General features: G+C 41.2%; 1 protein-coding gene across 3 annotated transcripts in view; it reads right to left on the bottom strand.

Moving 5' to 3' along the window:
* The window catches only part of SLC7A2 (solute carrier family 7 member 2), a 73,222-nt gene extending 53,684 nt beyond the window's left edge, over positions 1-19,538 (bottom strand). Inside the window, exons 1-2 of one of the 3 annotated variants that reach the window (XM_019032725.4) lie at positions 19,346-19,538; positions 14,309-14,354 (exon numbers count right to left, since the gene is read on the bottom strand). The gene's annotated coding sequence lies outside the window, so the exon portion shown is untranslated. The remainder of the gene's footprint in view (positions 1-14,308; positions 14,355-19,345) is intronic. The other 2 variants (XM_031013925.3, XM_004046697.5) reach the window with 2 other exon arrangements.
* Between the last annotated feature and the right edge of the window lie 272 nt (positions 19,539-19,810).

Genomic DNA, 19,810 nt, shown 5'->3' with positions numbered 1-19,810 from the left:
AGGTGTTCAGGTACAATAAGCGAGGGTATAGCTGTGGCCCAAAGAGGGAAGAAGCCCTGAGCTAGCTAATAATCTCTAGGAGTTACCACCCATGTGTCTTTGGACAAGTCACTGGCATCCCAGTCTTCTCATCTTTAAAACAGACAACACATAGGCCAGGTGCGGTGGCTCACGCCTGTTCATCCCAGCTCTTTGGGTGGCCAAGGTGGGTGCATCACCTGAGGTCAGGAGCTTGAGAACAGCCTGGCCAACATGGCAAAACCCCGTCTCTGCTAAAAGTACAAAAATTAGCCGGGTGTGGTGGTGCACGTGTAATCCCAGCTACTTGGGAGGCTGAGGCAGGATAATCGCTTGAGACTAGAAGGCGGAGGTTGCAGTGAGCCGAGATCTTGCCACTGCACTCCAGCCTGGGCGACAGAGCAAGATTCCATCTCAAAAAAATAATAATTAATTAATTAAATAAATAAAATAAAACAGTTATAGAACTATCGTAAGGAGTAAGTGGTCAAGTAAAGTGTCTGACAAATAGCAAAAAGTTTTAGAATCACAAATAGGTATTATTGCTATATTTAGTTTCTTTTCATTCTTAGGGAAAAAGACATAGAAAAGAGATGATAACTTTCTTTAAATACGTGAATGGCAAGATGTAGGAAGGCAATGACCCTATGTATTTACTTCAGAAGACAAAACTACTAATAAAGGATATCATATAAAAAGAGTAAGGCATTGATCCAATAAAATGCAAATCTCCCTAATAAAAAGTGTTCCTACCCATAAGAAGCTGCCACCACTAAACGTATCAGATGTCTGTCATTACTTAAAACAGAGGACAGTTGATTCAGGGATTTTGTGGAACCAGTTTTAGTTAGAAGGGTATTAGACAAGGCTATCTGCCAACTCAGATTCTGAGATTTAATGATAGGATTTTTATTTTGTGGCTGAAAAGTAAGCCTTAACCCATGGTTCTCTGTACTGTATAAACCAATAGTCAGATATGGTAGGTAGATTACAGCAAAGCACACATTGCCAAAAACCCGCCACCCTACTCAACATCCCCATCCTTCAGAAAAATGGCAATCAGGCAGGGCACAGTGGCTCACGCCTGTAATCCCAGCAGTATGGGAGGTCAGGCAGGCAGATCACGAGGTCAGGAGATCAAAACCATCCTGGCCAACATGGTGAAACCCCATCTCTATTAAAAATACAAAAATTAGCTGGGTGTGGTGGCATGTGCCTGTAATCCCAGCTACTCAGGAGGCTGAGGCAGGAGAATCGCTTGAACCTGGGAGGTGGAGGTTGCAGTGAGCCGAGATTGCGACACTGCACTCCAGTCTGGAGACAGGGCAAGACTCCATCTTAAAAAAAAAAAAAGAAAAAAATGTGGCAATCAAAGGCAATCAAATAAATTCACAGGGACTAAAAAATTAAAAACCACAAGCTATGTCCTCATTATTGATGACTTTGGAAAAGTACCGGGTGTATTACACCATTACATACTGACTATTTAGATCAAATAAATATTGAGTTGGTAAACGTTTCTTAAGTTTAAAGGTTCATCTGATGCAACAAATCTTTTTTCAGTGTTAGCAAGTATAAAGTCCCTCCCCTTTTCCTGGTACCCTTGCATGGAATATTTAATTCAGCATAGTAGGCACTGCCTTTACCAATATAGCTCTACCCACGTATGTACTCATTACATAAAACAATTTCCTACAAGATCGGAAATGAAACGCTGTTTTATCCACTTGGCCCAGACAATAACAGTATCAAATACTAGAAATATTCATATTCTAAACTAAGAGAAGATTTTATCTTTCTCATTTCAGTAAAACTTATCACAGGGTCTCCACTGCCTTTATGCTCATTATTGCTATGATTCTGAGACTTCAGGTAGTTGTAACTCATAAACTTGAACAAGTAGAATCTGCTTAGGAATGAGGCCTTTATTGAACATTTCTATAAGACATCATCTTTGGCTGAATCAAATGATAGAAAAGCTAGCCTAAGAAATGACTGTGGAATCTAAGAAGCAAGGCAAGGACCTTCTACCAAGCAAAATTGAGTTTCTGTGCTACTCAGAACAGCTATAAAAGGGAAACCTGAACAACTTACATTTTTAAGTTATTCTAGAATTAGCTTCCAGGGTCAACTTCCACCAACGGCTGCTGTGCATTTCCCCATCTCTTTCTTTCTAGATATATTTTTGAGAAGGGAAAATATTGCATTATATGCCATTGTATTCTCCCGTATTTAAAGAAATCTAAAATAAAAACACAGGTTTTCTGGGCTCATTCTACTTCTATTCTTCCCACAATGTCAGGGACTCTGCAGGGTTCTCTATAAATGTTGGATCAGTCACTGCTCCCAACTCAAATGCGTGTTTTGGGACACACTGTATTTTTTTTTTTTTAATTGATTCCTCTTTGGTTTAACACAGTTTGCCACCACCCCTTTCTATTTTGCACTAGCCTGTTTCATTCATGTCTGTTACTTACCTGGATCCAGGGAATTGGGATGAAATTACTGAGAGACTCTGTGGGGTCAAGGAAGCCTCACTAATGTGCCGAGGTGTTTTTACTCCCAATAAGGGCTGACCATATACCCTTGTAGAGAAGAACTAAGACTATTACGGGTCAGTGATATTTACATGCTATTTGCAGTTGAAATTTACCCAGATTATTTTTAAATCCCTGCCATTATACGCATGAATATAGAATATAACTGATCCTCAGAATAAATAGAACTTGACTGCTACTTTTTTAGAGGTAGAAATGTTGAGTAGGATGACAGGTTTTTGGCAATATGTGCTCTGGTGTAATCCACTTACCTATAACTTAATCTGAGAATGAACGAAACTTTCCCTCTTAGCGCTGCTGTAAGTGGGACAAAAAGTCAATTTTGCTTGGTCAAATGTCCTTGCCTCACTTCTTAGATTCCACAGTCATTTCTTAGGCTAGCTTCACTATCATTTGATTCAGCCAAAAATGATGTCTTGTATAAATGATCAATTAAGGCCTCATCTCAGCAGATTCTACTTGTTCAAGTTTATGAATCACAACTACCTCAAATCTTAGAACCACAACAGTGATAAAGATAAAGGCAATGGAGATCCTGTGATAAGCTTTACTGAAATGAGAAAAATAAAATCTTCCCTTTTAAAATAAATGGAACTTTTTCTATCTTTTAAAATCATGGAAACAAACCAGGCAGGTTTTTAACTTCTTTTTGTGTGAATGGAGGTAAAAGTGGATGATTCTGGTTTTTGTTTCAGTTTAGAGCAAACTTATAATTATAAAAACACTTCAGACTTCAGTATCCCTTAGGATGACTACTACAAAAAAAAAAAAAAAAAACCCCAGAAAATAACATGTATTGATGAGGATATGCAGAAATTGGGATCCTTGTGTCCGCAGTAATGTAAAATAGCCACTGCTGTGGGGAACAATACGGCAGCTCCTCAAAAAACTAAAAACAGAATTAACATATGATCCAGCAATTCTACTACCGGTTATATGACCAAAAAAACTGAAAGCAGGGTCTTGAAGAGATATTTGCACAGCCACGTTCACAGCAGCATCGTTCATGGAAGCAATCACAAAAGGCATTCTACAAAACGGGGGAAGCAACCCAAGTGTCTGTCATGGAGAAATGGACTAATAAAATGTGCTTTATACGTACAATGGACTATTATTCAGCCTTAAAATAGACGGAAATTCTGACACATGCTGCAACACGGATGAACCTCAAGAACATCATGTTCAGTGAAATAATCCAGCCACAAAAAGGCAAAACGCTGTCTGATTCCACATGTATAAAGTTCCTAGAGCAGTCAAATTCACAGAGACAGAAAGTAGAATGGTGGTTGGCCAGGGCGGAAGGGAAGGGGAAACGGGAAACTGATTAAACGGTACAGAGTTTCAGTTTTGCAAAATTAAAAAGTTCTAGAAATCCGTTGTACAACGATGTGAATGCATTTAATGCTACTGAACCCTTGGCTAAGATGGTAAATTTTGTGTTATGTCTACTAACTGCGATTTTAAAAATAGGGGGAAAAAACCCACCATGAGGGATAAGAAAGGTTATATATTTTTCACTCCACTCCACTTGGGGTTCTATGTGTTTGTTTTGGGATGGAGTATCGCTCTGTCACCTAGGCTGGAGTGCAGTAGCACGATCTTGCCTCACTGCAATCTCCACCTCCCTGGTTCAAGTGATTCTCCTGCCTCAGCCTCCCAAGTAGCTGGCATTACAGGCACGCGCCACCATGCCCAGCTAATTTTTGTATTTTTAGTAGAGATAGGGTTTCACCATGTTGGTCAAGCTGGTCTTAAACTCCTGACCTCAGGTGATCCACCCTCCTTGGCCTCCCAAAGTGCTAGGATTACAGGGGTGAGCTGTGCCTGGCCTAGGGTTCTGTTTTAATGATGGATTTTGGACTGTGTGTCTCCAGGGCCTTGAAGAAAAGCCGTATCTTTTGTTACTCTACTCCACATAGAGAGACAGAGAAACATGAATTAAAGCCTGACATAGAATATACGTTCTAAGAGCTCACAGGACATCCATGTCCTTTTTGTGTATGTCTCTACCTAAGTACAAAGAGAAGTTCTGCGCTCCAGAAGCATTCCATAGCCACAGAACAACTATGTCTTAAAAGAAGAAAAAGGAAACTTTAGAATTTATCTTCAGCCAAGTACACCAAAGATTTCCAAACGAGATTATTTTCTTACAGAACGACAGATCATGTTGTGAAATCACAACATAGTTCCATAGTGTCACTGTGTTAGGAGGTGGGGTATAGAAAGAACATAAATTTTGGTGGCCACCCTTAGCGTGGGTTCCAGCCCTCTAAATTTTAACTTTCAGAGTCTAAATTTTAAATGGGAAATTTGTTCAAGTGGGAAGGTTTTTGTTTAGAATTGTAAAGCCCCCAGTTTATTAGCTTCTAACAGTAATTATAAAATGATTATTATCCTTGAAAAACGTCACCTTCAGTTATTTCTGCCAGTAGCTTTTTTATAGTCAATATTTTAATGTATAATGTTTAATGGTTTAGCGATAGATTATATTACTTGAATAAGAACTGAACTGACTGAATTCTATCTATTCTGTGAATAATTTGTACAACAAATGTAATAACAGGATGTCAAAAACCAGTAACTGTATTAGTCTAATTCAAATCAAGCACTGAGCCCTCCCTAGCTCCATTTAAAAACTTGTAAAACAATGACTACACAACCAATGACTGAGAAAGAGGAAAAGTACTTAGGGTTCTTCTGATTTTCTAACAACTCCTCCCTCTTCCTAGGCACTGAAATAAAAGTGCTGGAAACATCAACGCTGCAGGACTAGGGATGAAGAAGTTAAGGAGAAAATGCTTAACTTTTTTCTACAGATTTTTTTTTTAAATTTTACTTTAAGTTCCAGGATATAAGTGCAGAATGTGCAGGTCTGTTACGTAGGTATACGTGTGCCATGGTTTGCTGCACCTATCAACCTGCCATCTACGTTTTAAGCTCCGCATGCATTAGCTATTTGTGCTAATGCTCTCCCTCCCCTCGCCCCCAACTCCTCAACCGGCCCCAGTGTGTGTTATTCCCCTCCACGTATCCAAGTGTTCTCATTGTTCAACTCTGACTTATGAGTGAGAACATGTCCTGTTTGGTTTTCTGTTCCTGTATTAGTTTGCTGAGGATGATGGCTTCCAGCTTCATCCACGTTCCTGCAAAGGACATGATCGCATTCCTTTTTTATGGCTGCATAGTATACCATGGTGTATATGTGCCACGTTTTCTTTATCCAGTCTCTCACTGATGAGCATTGGGTTGGTTCCATGTCTTTGCTATTGTAAACAGTGCTGCAATAAACATGGGTTTGGATGTGTTTTCCTAGTAGAATGATTTCTATTCCTTTGGGTATATACCCCATGATGGGACTGCTGGGCCAAATGGTATTTCATTTCTGGCTCTAGATCCTTGAGGAATGGCCACACTGTCTTCCATCAAAAAGCAGGCAAAAGATATGAACAGACACTTATCAAAGGAAGACATTTATGCAGCCAACAAACATATGATAAAAAGCTCAACATCACTGATCATTAGAGAAATGCAAATCAAAACCACAATGAGATACCATATCACGCCAGTCAGAATGGTGACTAATAAAAAGTCAAGAAACAACAGATGCTGGCAAGGCTGTGGAGAAATAGGAATGCTTTTACACTGTTGGTGGGAATGTAAATTAGTTCAGCCATTGTGGACGACAGTGTGCCAATTCTACAGCTTTTCTTCCTAGTTATAGATATTCTCAACATTTTACTGTTTTTAAATACATAAGTATTGTCATTTATGTTACCAGTTAGGCAATTTTGACTTTTCTGCAGATACTTTCGTACACTAAAAAAGGCCAGCTCACTCTTTTATTATTATTATTATTATTTATTTTGAGACAGAGTCTTGCTCTGTCACCCAGGCTGGAGTGCAGCGGTGCTATCTTGGCTCACTGCAACCTCTGCCTCCCAGGTTCAAGTGATGCTCCTGCCTTGGCCTCCCAAGTAGCTGGGATTACAGTCGCCTGCTATCACACCCGGCTAATTTTCGTATGTTTAGTAGAGACGTGGTTTCATCATGTTGTTCAGGCTGCTCTCGAACTCCTGATCTCAAGTGATCCACCTGCCTTGGCCTCCCAAAGTGCTGGGGTTACAGGCATGAGCCACTGTACCGGGCTTCAATTCACTCCTACATAATGCACACACCAATGAAAAGTAGGTAGATACGGTTCTGCTTGAAATGAAACACACAGGCTTCTTCCGAACCCAGAATTTTATGATTTACTAAAGCTATTCATACTGCATATCATGTCTTTAGAGATGTGGAAGATTTCATTCAGCAAATAATTTCAGTAGCTGTTTTAGTGAAATGAACACTAGAAAAAAATTACTTTTCTCTACCATAAAACACTGTTCTGCATACATCACTTTGTTGGAGGCGAAAAAATAAAAATAAAAATGACTGCATTCTTGTTTCTCTTTTTATTGTACTTAATAATAATAAAGAAATTGCTGGGCGTGGTGGCTCCCGCCTGTCTTCCCAGCACTTTGGGAGGCCAAGGCGGGTGGATTACTTGAGGTCAGGAGTTCGGGACCAGCCTAGCCATCATGATGAAACCCTGTCTCTACTAAAAACACAAAAATTAGCCAGGTGTGGTGGTGGGCACCTGTAATCTCAGCTACTTGGGAGGGTGAGGCAGAAGAATCTCTTGAACCAGGGAGGCGGAGGTTGCAATGAGCCAAGATCACACCACTGTACTCCAACAGGCAACAGAGCGAAACTCTGTCTCGAAAGAAGAAGAAGAAGGAAATTATACTTAGTTCAATAAAATGAGCACTTTTCTTCCAATTCTTGAAAATAGCCTGAATTCTGATTCATGGATACAAAGTTAGATTTCAGATTATATAGTTCAACTTTACTGATTTCTCTGGTCCAATATGCAATGCATTAAAATGACATGATGACGTAAAGGCCCATTCTTTAAACAGATGACTCGAACTTTCAATTACAGTTGGTACCAACAACTACAGCTGATGTCTACAGTCCCCACTCCTAGAGCTGCCTCCACTTTAGTAATATCATTCGCCTGCCTTACACCACCAGCGTCTCCAACTTTCACCAACACACGCCACAGGAGCTCACCACCAAAAGGCGGCAACGATCAATCAACTGAACGTAAAACAAAATTAAAAATAAAAAATTCAACTCTACTAAATACTTTAAAAACTGAGAGAAATAATGTGGGTCCTCAGGGTTTTTAAAATCCTTATAAAAATGAATATATTACCATACTACCATTACTAGTGGTTCAATGAGATAAATCAGGCTTTCAATCTTCAGCCACTTGACCAATTTATCTTTTTTATTATTTGCTTATTTTTATTTTTTTTGAGACAGAGTCTTGCTCTGTCTCGCAGGCTGGAGTGGTCTCGCCTCACTGCAACCTCCATCTCCCGGGTTCAAATGATTCTCATACCGCAGCCTCCTGAGCAGATAGGATTACAGGTGCCTGCCACCACGCCCAGCTAATTTTTGTATTTTTAGTAGAGATGTGGTTTCACCATGTTGGCCAGGCTGGTCTTGAACTCCTGATCTCAGGTGATCTGCCTGCCTTGGCCTCCCAAAGTGCTGGGATTACAGGCATGAGCCACTGTGCCCGGCTCAATTTATCATTTTTAAAAGTAGACAGGGCATCCAACAATACCTAGAATTAGCAACGCAGGAAGAATACAAAAATATTTTACATAATTTATAAGAGTAACAATAAGGTTGTTTGTTCTTCACATTTCTCTTGTACTCTGTAGCAAAAAAGACCAGAATAATGTAAATATGTTATTCATTATTCAAAAAGTTCATGTGATCCATTTCAGTACAGAAAAAATGCACTAACAACAGGAATTTTCTGCCAAGTCTGCTCTTTTTTTGTTTGGTTCACTGAACTAAGTGCAAACCATCTGTTATCTACGATAATCAGAAAAAGTAAAAAATTCAAATAGCTTTTTTTTTTAAAAAAAAAGATAGCACAATAGCACTCCAAACAGAACATACTTGTTTAAAAGCACCATTTATGAGGTTCAAACCCTAATGACTTTAAAAGTCTTTTTATTTTTAGATTAAGACTATATTTTCCCATTTTCTGGTAAAAGTATGCCATTTAATAAATTGTTCATATCATAAGAATGTCACTCTATGAAAATAGCTTATCCAAATATATTAATTTCCAAGAAATTTTAAAATCTAAAAACTTTCTTTTCCACTCTTCCTGTAACACTTATTTCTAAATGCACTTCATCAGCTTCAAATATCTCTTTGAAAAATAATTTAATAGCTCATCATGAAATCTTTAGGGCATATTTCTATTACATGTTATTGTTAAATTAACAGAGTTTTTAAAATTTACTCATTTGTATTTTTTCTTTTTTCACTGACGTAATTGTACATATTTATAGGACAGAGAATATTTCAATATGTATATACTATATGCAATGATCAAATAAGGGTAATTTGCATATCCATCACTTCAAATATTTTTCATCTCTTTGCATTGTGGATGTTCAAAATCCTTTCTTCAAAAAATTTAAAAAGGCCAGGTACAGTGGCTTATGCCTATGATTCCTGCACTTTGGGAGGCCAAGGCGAGAAGATCATTTGAGGCCAGGAGTTCAAAACCAGCCTGGGCAACACAGTGAGACCCCTGTCTCCACACACACAAAAATAATAATAATGCACACACACACACACACATTTAAATAGTTTCCAGCTTTGTAAAATTATATAATAAATTATAGTTAACCATTAAAATCTAAAAATATTAAGTTGTAATTGTACTGATCCCCAATTTAAAAATTCCACATAGGCCAGGCACAGTGGCTCACACCTGTAATCGCAGCACTTTGGGAGGCCGAAGCGGGTGGATCACAAGGTCAAGAGATCGAAACCATCCTGGCCAACATAGTAAAACCCCATCTCTACTAAAATACAAAAAAAATTAGCCAGGCATGGTGGTGCCCACCTATAGTCCCAGCTACCTGGGAGGCTGAGGCAGGGGAATCGCTTGAACCTGGGAGGTGGAGGTTGCAGTGAGCCAAGATTGCGCCATTGCACCCCAGCCTGGCAACAGAGTGAGAGTCTGCCTCAAAAAAAAAAAAAAAAAAAAATTCCACAAATAAGTAGTGCATTCTAGTAATTATTATTTGTTTTCACAAAAACAGAATGGTCTGATTTTTCAACATGCTTGGACTCTAGTCTTCACTCTACCCCTAGCTGTCTAACCTCACATGAGCCGAGATTGCGCCATTGCACTCCAGCCAAGCAACAAAGCAACAGTCTGTCTCAAAAAAAAAAATTCCACAAATAAGTAGTGCATTCTAGTAATTATTATTTGTTTTCACAAAAACAGAACGGTCTGATTTTTCAATATGCTTGGACTCCAGTCTTCACTGTATCCCTAGCTGTCTAACCTCAGATGAGTTACACCTCTCAAGACCTCAGTCTCTTAACCTATAAAAAGAGCGTTCTAAAATGTCATTCTGAGGCACTTCTCTTCCATATTTGTCTAGCACCGTGCCACAAACTTGATAACTGTCCACGGCGAGGGAGGCTAGAAAGGAACGTGTCCAAAGCCTCTGAAATTTCGCACAGGACAGTTTTAAATGTACTGTGAAGTTTACGCTTTAAAATACAAAACCAACTACCACAACAGTGTCTCACCATTTTTATAGTGATATAACCAAACGAATTTCCAGGACACCAAGCCTTATTCCTGTTATCAATCCTCTTTAAAGAAAATAGTGATTTTTGTTATAAAAATGAAATTCTGCTAAGTTTCAAGAGAGTTTAAAGCAGGCACCAGGCCAGCACTTGTTTTCACAGCTCTAGTACTACAAATTTTATCAACACCCACTATTGTCTCTGAATGGCATGTAAAAGTGCTCTGTGCTATGTTCTTGATGAATTGTACAGACACAAGTCCTACTCCACCTACACAACCACTATGCCACAAATGCAACGCATTTAAAAGAGGGCTTTCTTTTGCAATAAAACATTACAAATCCTAACTACAAGTAAAGCAAGTGTTGCAAGAGATAATTTTTCAGTAGCTAAATCAGCATTAAAATTCCTCACTTCGTCTCAATATGATACCTTAAGCATGTTATTAAACAAACATTAACTGTAAAAGGAAATGCTATGGGTTAGTTATTTTACACTGTAAAAACTGATAAGGCCCTGCAAGGATGCTTCCACTGGTCTTTAGTATGATTCAGTTCTACTCAACTGTAAGTTTATTAAATCTCAGAGATTTCTACAAGAATATCCGTATCAGACTGACATTGAACTGGCAAGATTAGATTTCAAATGTCACACTAAAGATGCTCCAATTTTAGATAAGAAAAGAGGGCACTGACTATGCTTATCCATTTTTTTTCTGTTTATGTCAGACATTTACAAATACTCAATTTAAATTATCTCAGCCAAAACTCAAGTAAATTTGTTTCTGGCCTATAGGAAGACATTGAAATCTATGAATCTAAGAATCTGGAGGAAAGAAAGATGGCGAGGCTGGAGATCACCGAAGTTAAGTATACCCTTGAGGCCAGGGAACAGCGTCCACCATGGCACTAGTTGAGAAGGGTCATTACTGTTACTGTCATACCTCTGTGACTCAGAGTGACCCCAACTGCCACACCTACCTCTGGGCCAGTTCTCACCCCCAACTTGGAGGCCATAAGCAGTCTTCTTCAGCAAGAGGAAAGGATGCATGACCAAGAAGGCCCCATCCTGCCCACAGGATTCTCTCCTAAGATATTTCTCCGAGAAGTTGAAATGGTTTCTGCATTCCAAGGTTCTTATCTTGGGTTTCTGAAACCCTAGTTGCCCACTTGTTGGAATGCAGGAAGTCTTGACCTTCCAGAAATCTTACACAAAATTGCCAGAGGGAAGAGGCACAGTTTACATACAGATGTGCATTCTTTTTTACAGGGAAGTGAACTGGATGGGATCGGGTGAGGCGGGGTTTGGTACATGCTTCCATCACTTAATTTCCTTAACTCCCCTAAAACATCAAGGGAGCCACTGCTGCACAGAACAGCTGCTATGATCTTAGAGTTCTTCTTTCCCACAGAGGCACGAATGTAAACAGAATGGCCAGCAGATCGGAGTAAAGGAGGAGGAGTTCCTTCTCTGTGTATCAGGGAACTATGGAAACCATTCATACAAATGCCTTTCATTAGAAAAAACTGTAAAAGTCACGCAATCTTTTCTTTTCCTTCACCTGAATTTCTTTAGTTCTCCTGTTTGAGTCAGTTATTCAATCTTTTAAGAGTTGCAGTAAAATTTCAAGAGACTGCTCAAACAGTACGGCCCTCAAGTTGTAAATATTATACAATTCTACCTAAAAAGAGTATGACCTTTAACTTCTCCAAATTTATTAATAAAAGTTGGTAATAAAGATGAAAGCCAAAGAGAAGATGATGTGGTAGAAGAGTAACTGAGAACATATATGGATTCTCTAACGAATGCATATAGAAATACAATTGATAAACCTGATAGAATTAATTGTTACTTTGGTCACTCAAAATGACCTCAATTTTATCCCATAATAAGAACCACTGGCAATTCTATCAGGTATGGGCTCCGCCAATTAGAATTACATAAACATTTAAAAATATCCCTGCAATTCGTGAGCCGAGATCGCGCCACTGCACTCCAGCCTGGGCGACAGAGCGAGACTCTGTCTCAAAAAAAAAAAAAAAATATCACTGCAATTCAAGACTTTAAAGTATGAAATAATTTAAAGTGCAACTAATTGAAAGGTAAGGGTTTCAATCCCCTAGACACTGAACTCCATAAGAAACTGACCAGTGGTCCAGGAGAGCCACAAGATCTCATTTACCACCTGCCTCAATCTCACTAAGCACTTGGCACATTCTTAGAGGGCACACAGCTGATGCCCAATACTTACTCCTCACTGAGGCTCACTGAACACTCAGCAGTGCCATTTTATTTCAGGATGATCAATAAACTGAATTCTTAGTAGTTTGTTATTCTTCTACCAATGCCTTCACAAAGGTCCAGATCAATGCAAAATGCCAGGCCTCTGAGTTGAAATCGAAATCTCACTTTGCTTGGGGAATCACAGCCAATGTGACTTCACTTTCTTGCCATAAGCTGCTGTGGAACAAAGGTAAATTCCTCATGTGGCCAAAACACACCTGAGTGTTGCTGAGGACTTAAGGATGGAGGGTCAAAGTTCACCGCAGGCTCCTTCTAGGTTTCCCCAGAACTCAAGAGCAAAGATGTCTCCCAAACAATTGCTTAAATCACAACTGAATTAAAGAAACCACTTAAAACTTGCTGGTGAATTCAAACATAAATATAAAATTGTATTGTTTCATATGATCATTAAAACAAATAAAAAGTCCATACAGAGTAGCCTAAAGCTTTGAGCTCAGGCTTTTCCCAGAGGAATTCATACCCACATTGATACAAATTATCATGAAGAGTTTCCATTTGAATTTTTATCAGGACAAGTACCTTGGCAAGTTGCAAATATTCTGTGAACTATGAGCGTCACGTATGAATAATAAGTACTCTTTGCTACAACAGATAAGGAACATCGTGGGAGTGAATATAAAGTGAATTTCAGGAAGGAAAAAACTCGCGATCTAAAGAAAAAGCCACCCTTCTGAAGCATAAAGTTTTTTTCAATAAAGATGTTTTCAGCCGGGCGCGGTGGCTCACACCTATAATCCCAGCACTTTGGGAGTCTGAAGCGGGCAGATCACGAGGTCGGGAGATCGAGACCATCCTGGCTAACACGGTGAAACCTCGTCTCTACTAAAAATACAAAAAATTAGCTGGATGTGCTGGCAGACGCCTATAGTCCCACCTACTCGGGAGGCTGAGGCAGGAGAATGGCGTGAACCCGGGAGGCGGAGCTTGCAGCGAGCCGAGATCGCGCCACTGCACTCCAGCCTGGGCGACAGAGTGAGACTCTGTCTCAAAAAAAAAAAAAAAAAATAGAAATAAAGATGTTTTCCACTTGAAGCAAAAACACACAGAAGAAATTTGTGAAAATTTTATTTACAAATTGACTTATGGAAAGTTCATTTAAAGTTTTATTAACTTATATAATATTTTAAAATAATAATATAATAAACATGCACCCACCGCCCAACCCAAGACCTAAAATGAATACTATTTACTGCCCATGTAAGAACCAATCATGGTATTATAGCAGTGTGCCGTGAAGAATTACGATTAAAGAATTTGGAGCACCTGAGGTCCATTGAACAAAAACCTTGTGAAGTGATTCCCCTAGGAGAAATGGACTCATTCCAGGATTCCTTTAAATAATCTGCCTGAGTAGACTAAAAACTGTGAATCAATTTCTTGTCCAAAACCCCTTCCACCCAACCTCTCAGGAATGATTATCAAAAATTTTCTAAAAGGTACATTCACAAGAACCAGGAACCTGGAAAGTGAACCAGTGATACTCAACTCCGTAACTTCATGGAAATCTTCCTTGTGCAATGGAAGAGCAATATCTTATAGGAACTGAAGTCCAGTAAAGATTCTTTTAAAATATTTTTTTCTTCTACTAGGGCAATGGTAGGACACTAAACTGAATGTGTTCCCTTCTAACAGAAGAACTCTTCCCTCTCTAATATGGAATAGGCACAAATCTTTCCACTGTCAACATTTTTTTTTATCAGTCCTTTTTCCATTCCAACGTGCAAGCCAAGATTGAAATCAGCACTAACCTGTAAGGGCTCACTGCTTTCCTGCTGGTCTTCAGAGAGTCTCCTGCTGGGAGAAGCAATGATGGGAGTGATAACTAAAGGACTCATGTGATTTCTCCATTCTTTTTTTTTCAAACCTCCACCTCCCAGACTCAAGCGATCCTCTCACCTTAGCCACAGATATACTCCCACCATACATATATATATATGTATATATATAATTATATATATATATATGGTGGGAATATATATATATATATATAATTGTAGGACGACTTAAGAGGACTTGATGAAGCCAAAATGGGTTAAGGAAAGAAGAGAATTTTCCCCACAACTGTGGGAAAAACTAGTAAGAATCAACAAGGGACATACAAATTCTTTGTTGTGTATTGTTCACCAAATATTCCAAAAATGAATACAACACAGTTGGGACTTTTTTTTTTTTTAAGCTCCTGTTACAAAGGTCATGGAATGTTCTCGCATCACTCGCCTTCCCGATACTGAATCCCAGATTAGGCTCAGTTCTGTAGAGGGGGGCTAGTACGTAGCAGTGCCAGAATGGGTGTGTGGGTATTGCTTTCATTTTTTTATCTCATTTTCCATATTTTACATTTTATGTTTTGCAGGAGGATAGGGATATGGTGAAAAATTAAATTCATGACATTTGCAGCACTAGAACGCTCCAGCTTCACGATTCAGTCTTGGGTGTATAAAGTCCCGTATCAAGAAATTTCAAGACTTTCCACAACACATCACATCCATACACACCCAGAATAACAGGGAACCACATCTCTCTGAAGAGAGAGATTCAAACTAAAAGTCTAAATAAGAACAGAAGAGACGTGACCCACATATTCAAATCCAGCCTCTAAAATAGCCTTATTAACTCAAATCTTTTCTCAAGTCAATACTAATTATACTTACCAGTGAGGTCAGCATAACAGCAGCAGAGGCCTTTCTCAGAAATATTTAAACTTTAAGAGTCCATAAGAGGCCGAGCACAGTGGCTCAGGCTTGTAATCCCAGCACTTTGGAAAGCCGAGTCAGGCGGATCACTTGAGGCCAGGAGTTCGAGACCAACCTGGGCAACATGGTGAAACCCCATCTATACTAAAATTACAAAAATTAGCCGAACATGGTGGCACACACCTGTAATCCCAGCTACTCGGGAGGCTGAGGCATGAGAACTGCTTGAACCCACGAGGTAAAAGTTGCAGTGAGCCAAGGTCGCACCACTGCACTCTAGCCTGGGCGTCAGAACGAGACTCTGTCTCAAAACAGAAAAAAAAAAAAGTCGATAAGAATGTGAAAAGCAACAGCATACTGCTTGCTTCCATAGACTGATATATAACAGTTTCCATTACTAAGATGGACAAGAAAAATTAATAGGTGATTCATGCTGTGATTACCTTAACTAATTGAAGCCTGATGGAAATGAACTCCTAATTGGCTGGGAGTGTGTGTGTGTGTGTGTGTGTGTGTGTGTGTGTGTTGAGACAGAGTCTCGCTCAGTCACCCAGGCTGGAGTGCAGTGGCACGATCTCGGCTCACCAAAACCTCCACCACCCAGGTTCAAGCAATTCTCCTGCCTCAGCCTCCCAAGGAGCTGGGATTACAGGCACCTGCCACCAAACCTGGCTAATTTTTGTATTTTTATTTTTTATTTTACTTTAAGTTCTGGGATACATGGGCAGAACACACAGGCTTGTTACATAGGTATACATGTGCCATGGTGGTTTGCTGCACCTATTAACCCAATTTTTATATTTTTAGTAGAGACGGGGTTTCACCATGTTGGCTAGGTTGGTCTCGAACTTCTGGCCTCAAGTGATCTGCCCGATTTGGCTGGGTTTTGTCAATATCATCCACAACATTTCCATAACCACAAACACCACTTCTAAAACAAGAGCTAGAAAGTCAAGTAAAAGGGAAATATAAGAGGAGTGCGGACAAATTTGTTACTACTAGTGAAATAAAAATGTCCAGCACATGTGATTTTGATGATGAAATAGTAGCATCGCCTTCATGTATTAGAGAGAGCATGTAAATTACTTGCTTTGTGGCACAGACAGGTCTGAAATCGTCTGCTTAGAAGTGGTGGTATTTTTTAATAGAGTACAGCAAAATAAAAAACTGCTCTTAAAATCCATCAATGGAGCTCCCCAAATGTAAACATAATTATAGAATCCCTCTAAAACCGGAGTTACACATTACTTTTTTGATTTTCCAGTGTACAGAGTAGAAAGTAAGTTTTCAATGAAGGAATAAATACATTTGAAGACAGATAAAACATCTTTTCTCAAACTGTTGAAATCAGTGGCATTCACTCAACAATAAAGACATATAAGCATGTGTTATGTGACACATACTATATTAGGTACTAAAATGAAAAGTTATTAAAATGGAAGACAATGACAAGAACAATTCCATTAGTTTTCTGTCATTCAAGGTTGTATCTATATGGTTTTTAATATCCAGATTAAAGGTTTAGAAATTAGTTAACAGCTTCGATTTTCAAGACCATTTAGACAAGTGCTATCACTTAAGTGAAATCGTAGTTAACTAAGTTTTTCAGGATTCATTTGGATGACAAAGCATTCAAATGATGCACCCAATACTAAATATGTGAGTATTTAGAAATATATTCCACTGAAAGTTTTTGCTTCTGTTCTAAATGTTTGGCATCTAGTAGGTAGTCTATAAGAGTCTTTAAAATCAGTGTGTTCATATCTACATGTTTGGGGAAAATAAAGCAAACAGCAACATGAAGGTGCTCCCAAGATTCTGTTCTGAAAGTTGTCCACCAAAGGGCACCAAAGTAAAACCAGCAGATGGCTCTGAACACACAGAGAGAGAAGGGGGGAGAGAGAATGGAGGGAAGAGGGACAGAGAGAGGGAGAAAGAAACGAGGGAGAGAGGGGGAGAGAGAGAGAGAGAGACAGAGAGAGAGGAAGAGAGAAGGGAGGGAGAAGGAGGGAAAGAGGGGGAAACAGGGATAGAGAGGGAGGGAGAGAGGGAAAAATAAAACAAGAGAAGACAGAGGCTAGGCGAAATACAGAAGTTGCCAGAGGACTTCTGGGAAAAAACATTTGAAAAGGAAGGACTGAAAAGAGAAGAAATGGGCACAACGGGGACTCCGGGTCTGGCCATAACAGCCAGGAGAAACAAGGGCTTAAGCCAGGAGGTCTGAAAAGAGAACAGAAGGTAGACCACCTAGAATGGGGACAAGGCACTTCCACTCTGCAAAGGTGAGTGTGTTTGCAGTGCAAAGCAAGAAACGTGAACTTTAAAATTCTTCAGGCACATGTGTTCAAACGGCAAAGATATATGAGAATGCAAGATGAAAAACTCCAGTGCAAGATCAGGCTTTTTAAACTGCCACAGCTCCCCTGTCTCCCCAGCTAGATTCTATTCGCCTTCCCAGGCTCCTAAGCCCAGTGACAGGAGAGACTCTGGAATGATCAGAGATTCTGGAATGAAAAGAGCTATGCCCACCGCTTAGGAGGCCAAGGATTCTGCAAACTGGATCCCCGCAGATACCACAGCGCTCTACTCTGGTCTCCAAGGCCATGGCACACCCTAAAAGATTAAAATGCCTTAAGGTAAATGACCATTCCCAGATGAAGGCACAGAATGTAAACAAAGTGTGGGCCAAGGGAAGAAACTTGAAAAATCACAATAAAGTGGCCTCCCAGATTCAATCCAGAGCAGGCAACTAGCAACTTTGTAGGAAAAAGAGGGGGAAGAAGTCCTGTGTTCTGCACTGAGATATCATTTCATGTCACGCTTCAGTGCAATTAAAATAAAAAAGGATTTACTAATTACAAAGCAATCCTAACAAGGTACATAATACAGAATATTCACATCTTATACATCTCCTAGAGAAAGATTACAAACACAGAATGTTTCACCTTCCGGAGGAGATAATTATTAACTTTTAAAGACTAGCTCAGGCAAGAATGAAAAAGTATCAAGTCAAGGCCACATACATTCTAATTTTATAACCCAGGCGGCCCTGGACAGGATTCAGAGAGCCCTTATTTGAATAAGATCTGACGATATCCTCTCATTAAAAGGATTAGTGTTTCTGCACAAACGTCTAGATAAATCTTATTACTGGTCCAAAATTAGTCACCTAAAGGCTTTAGCCAGTTTTGCACAAATATTTACCACTCTGAAGACGCTGAGTACTTTTTCTCTTGAAATCCAGGCACTATATCCACTTCAAAAGCTACATATGATTGTGGCTTTTGCTGAGCATATTTCTTTTCGACGAGTTGAAGATGACAATCTCTCAATACCGTACTCCATAGACTGGATGTAAGCGTCAAAAGAGGATGAAAAGGTACTTTCGGAACGGACAGGTACTCTGGGGTGATGGGTTGGGAGATTCTCTAAGCCTCAAGAAGAACAGCGTTTCATGAAACGGGCTTATAAAATACAGCCCATCTCAAACGGATTTTAAAAGGCACCCAGTTACTTTAAAATACCCAATACAAACACCAAGACGGGCTATTTTACCAGGTCCCCTGCAGAATGTGAAGGGGCTTCCAGCGCTCCAAGCCGGCTTTCTAATTTAAGCCAAGAACCGCAAAGGAGCGAAGGCGGCTTCGGGGACCCCGGCAGCGTGCAGGGCCAGGAGGTTCAGCCTGCCCACCCGGAGAGGGGTGAGCCGAGCTCCTCTGGAAATAGTGACTGAAGGGTCCCCGCGAAGTCGCCGTGTCAGCCCCTCTCCCAGTTCCAGCGGTCTCCGAAGCCCCCGGGCCGAGCCGGCTGCACAGGGACCGGACGAGGCGAGGCGCACCCCGGGGCGCAGCCCCGAGGACGAAGGTCCACGGCTTCAGCCCCAGCCCACGGCCCCGACTCCCTGACGAAGACTCGCTGGAGCGCGGCCTCAGGGCAGCTGCGCGCAGCTGGACTCGTCCGCGGGAGCCCTCGACCCTCTAGTTCCCCGCCGGCCCCAGGGCGCCCTCGCCCCGCTCCTTCCCCGCCGGCCCCAGCGTCCGGGCTGCCCCTCGCCCGCGGCCTCTCGGCGGGGCTGGAGACCTAGCAACTTACTGGGGCTGCGTTGGGGTCGCGCCAAGAAGGCGGCAGTGGGCTGCCAGCTGCAGCGCGTCTGGGGCCCGCGGCTGGGGGACGCTGGAGCAGCGGCCGCCGCCTCGCCGGTCCCGCGAAGAGGAGCGCCCGCCGGCCGCGATGCAGAAGGAGGGCTGGGCACGTGGGCGCCCCTCTGTGTAGCCACCCGGGGCGGGGGCGGGGCACGGGGCCGGGCGGCACCGCCTCCTCCGGCCTCCCCCGCGCTCCCGGAACGCGACCCCGAGCCCGCCTCCCGCCGGGCCCCGGCCGCGCTGGCCAATCCCCGGGGTGGGCGGTGTGCGGCCGCCGCTCAGCGGGGTTTGCCTGGAGCCGAGCACACGTGGGCGGGCGCTAGCCCCGGGCTAGGCCGGTGGGCGCCGGTCGGGGAAGCGGGGCTGCGCGCTAGGACAAACTTCGTGCTCTCCTGGGAGGACCAAACCTCAAGGG

Source organism: Gorilla gorilla, chromosome 7 (assembly GCF_029281585.2).
Source record: "Gorilla gorilla gorilla isolate KB3781 chromosome 7, NHGRI_mGorGor1-v2.1_pri, whole genome shotgun sequence".
Taxonomy (NCBI): Eukaryota; Metazoa; Chordata; class Mammalia; order Primates; family Hominidae; genus Gorilla; species Gorilla gorilla.
This window is presented reverse-complemented; position numbering and strand designations above follow the sequence as displayed.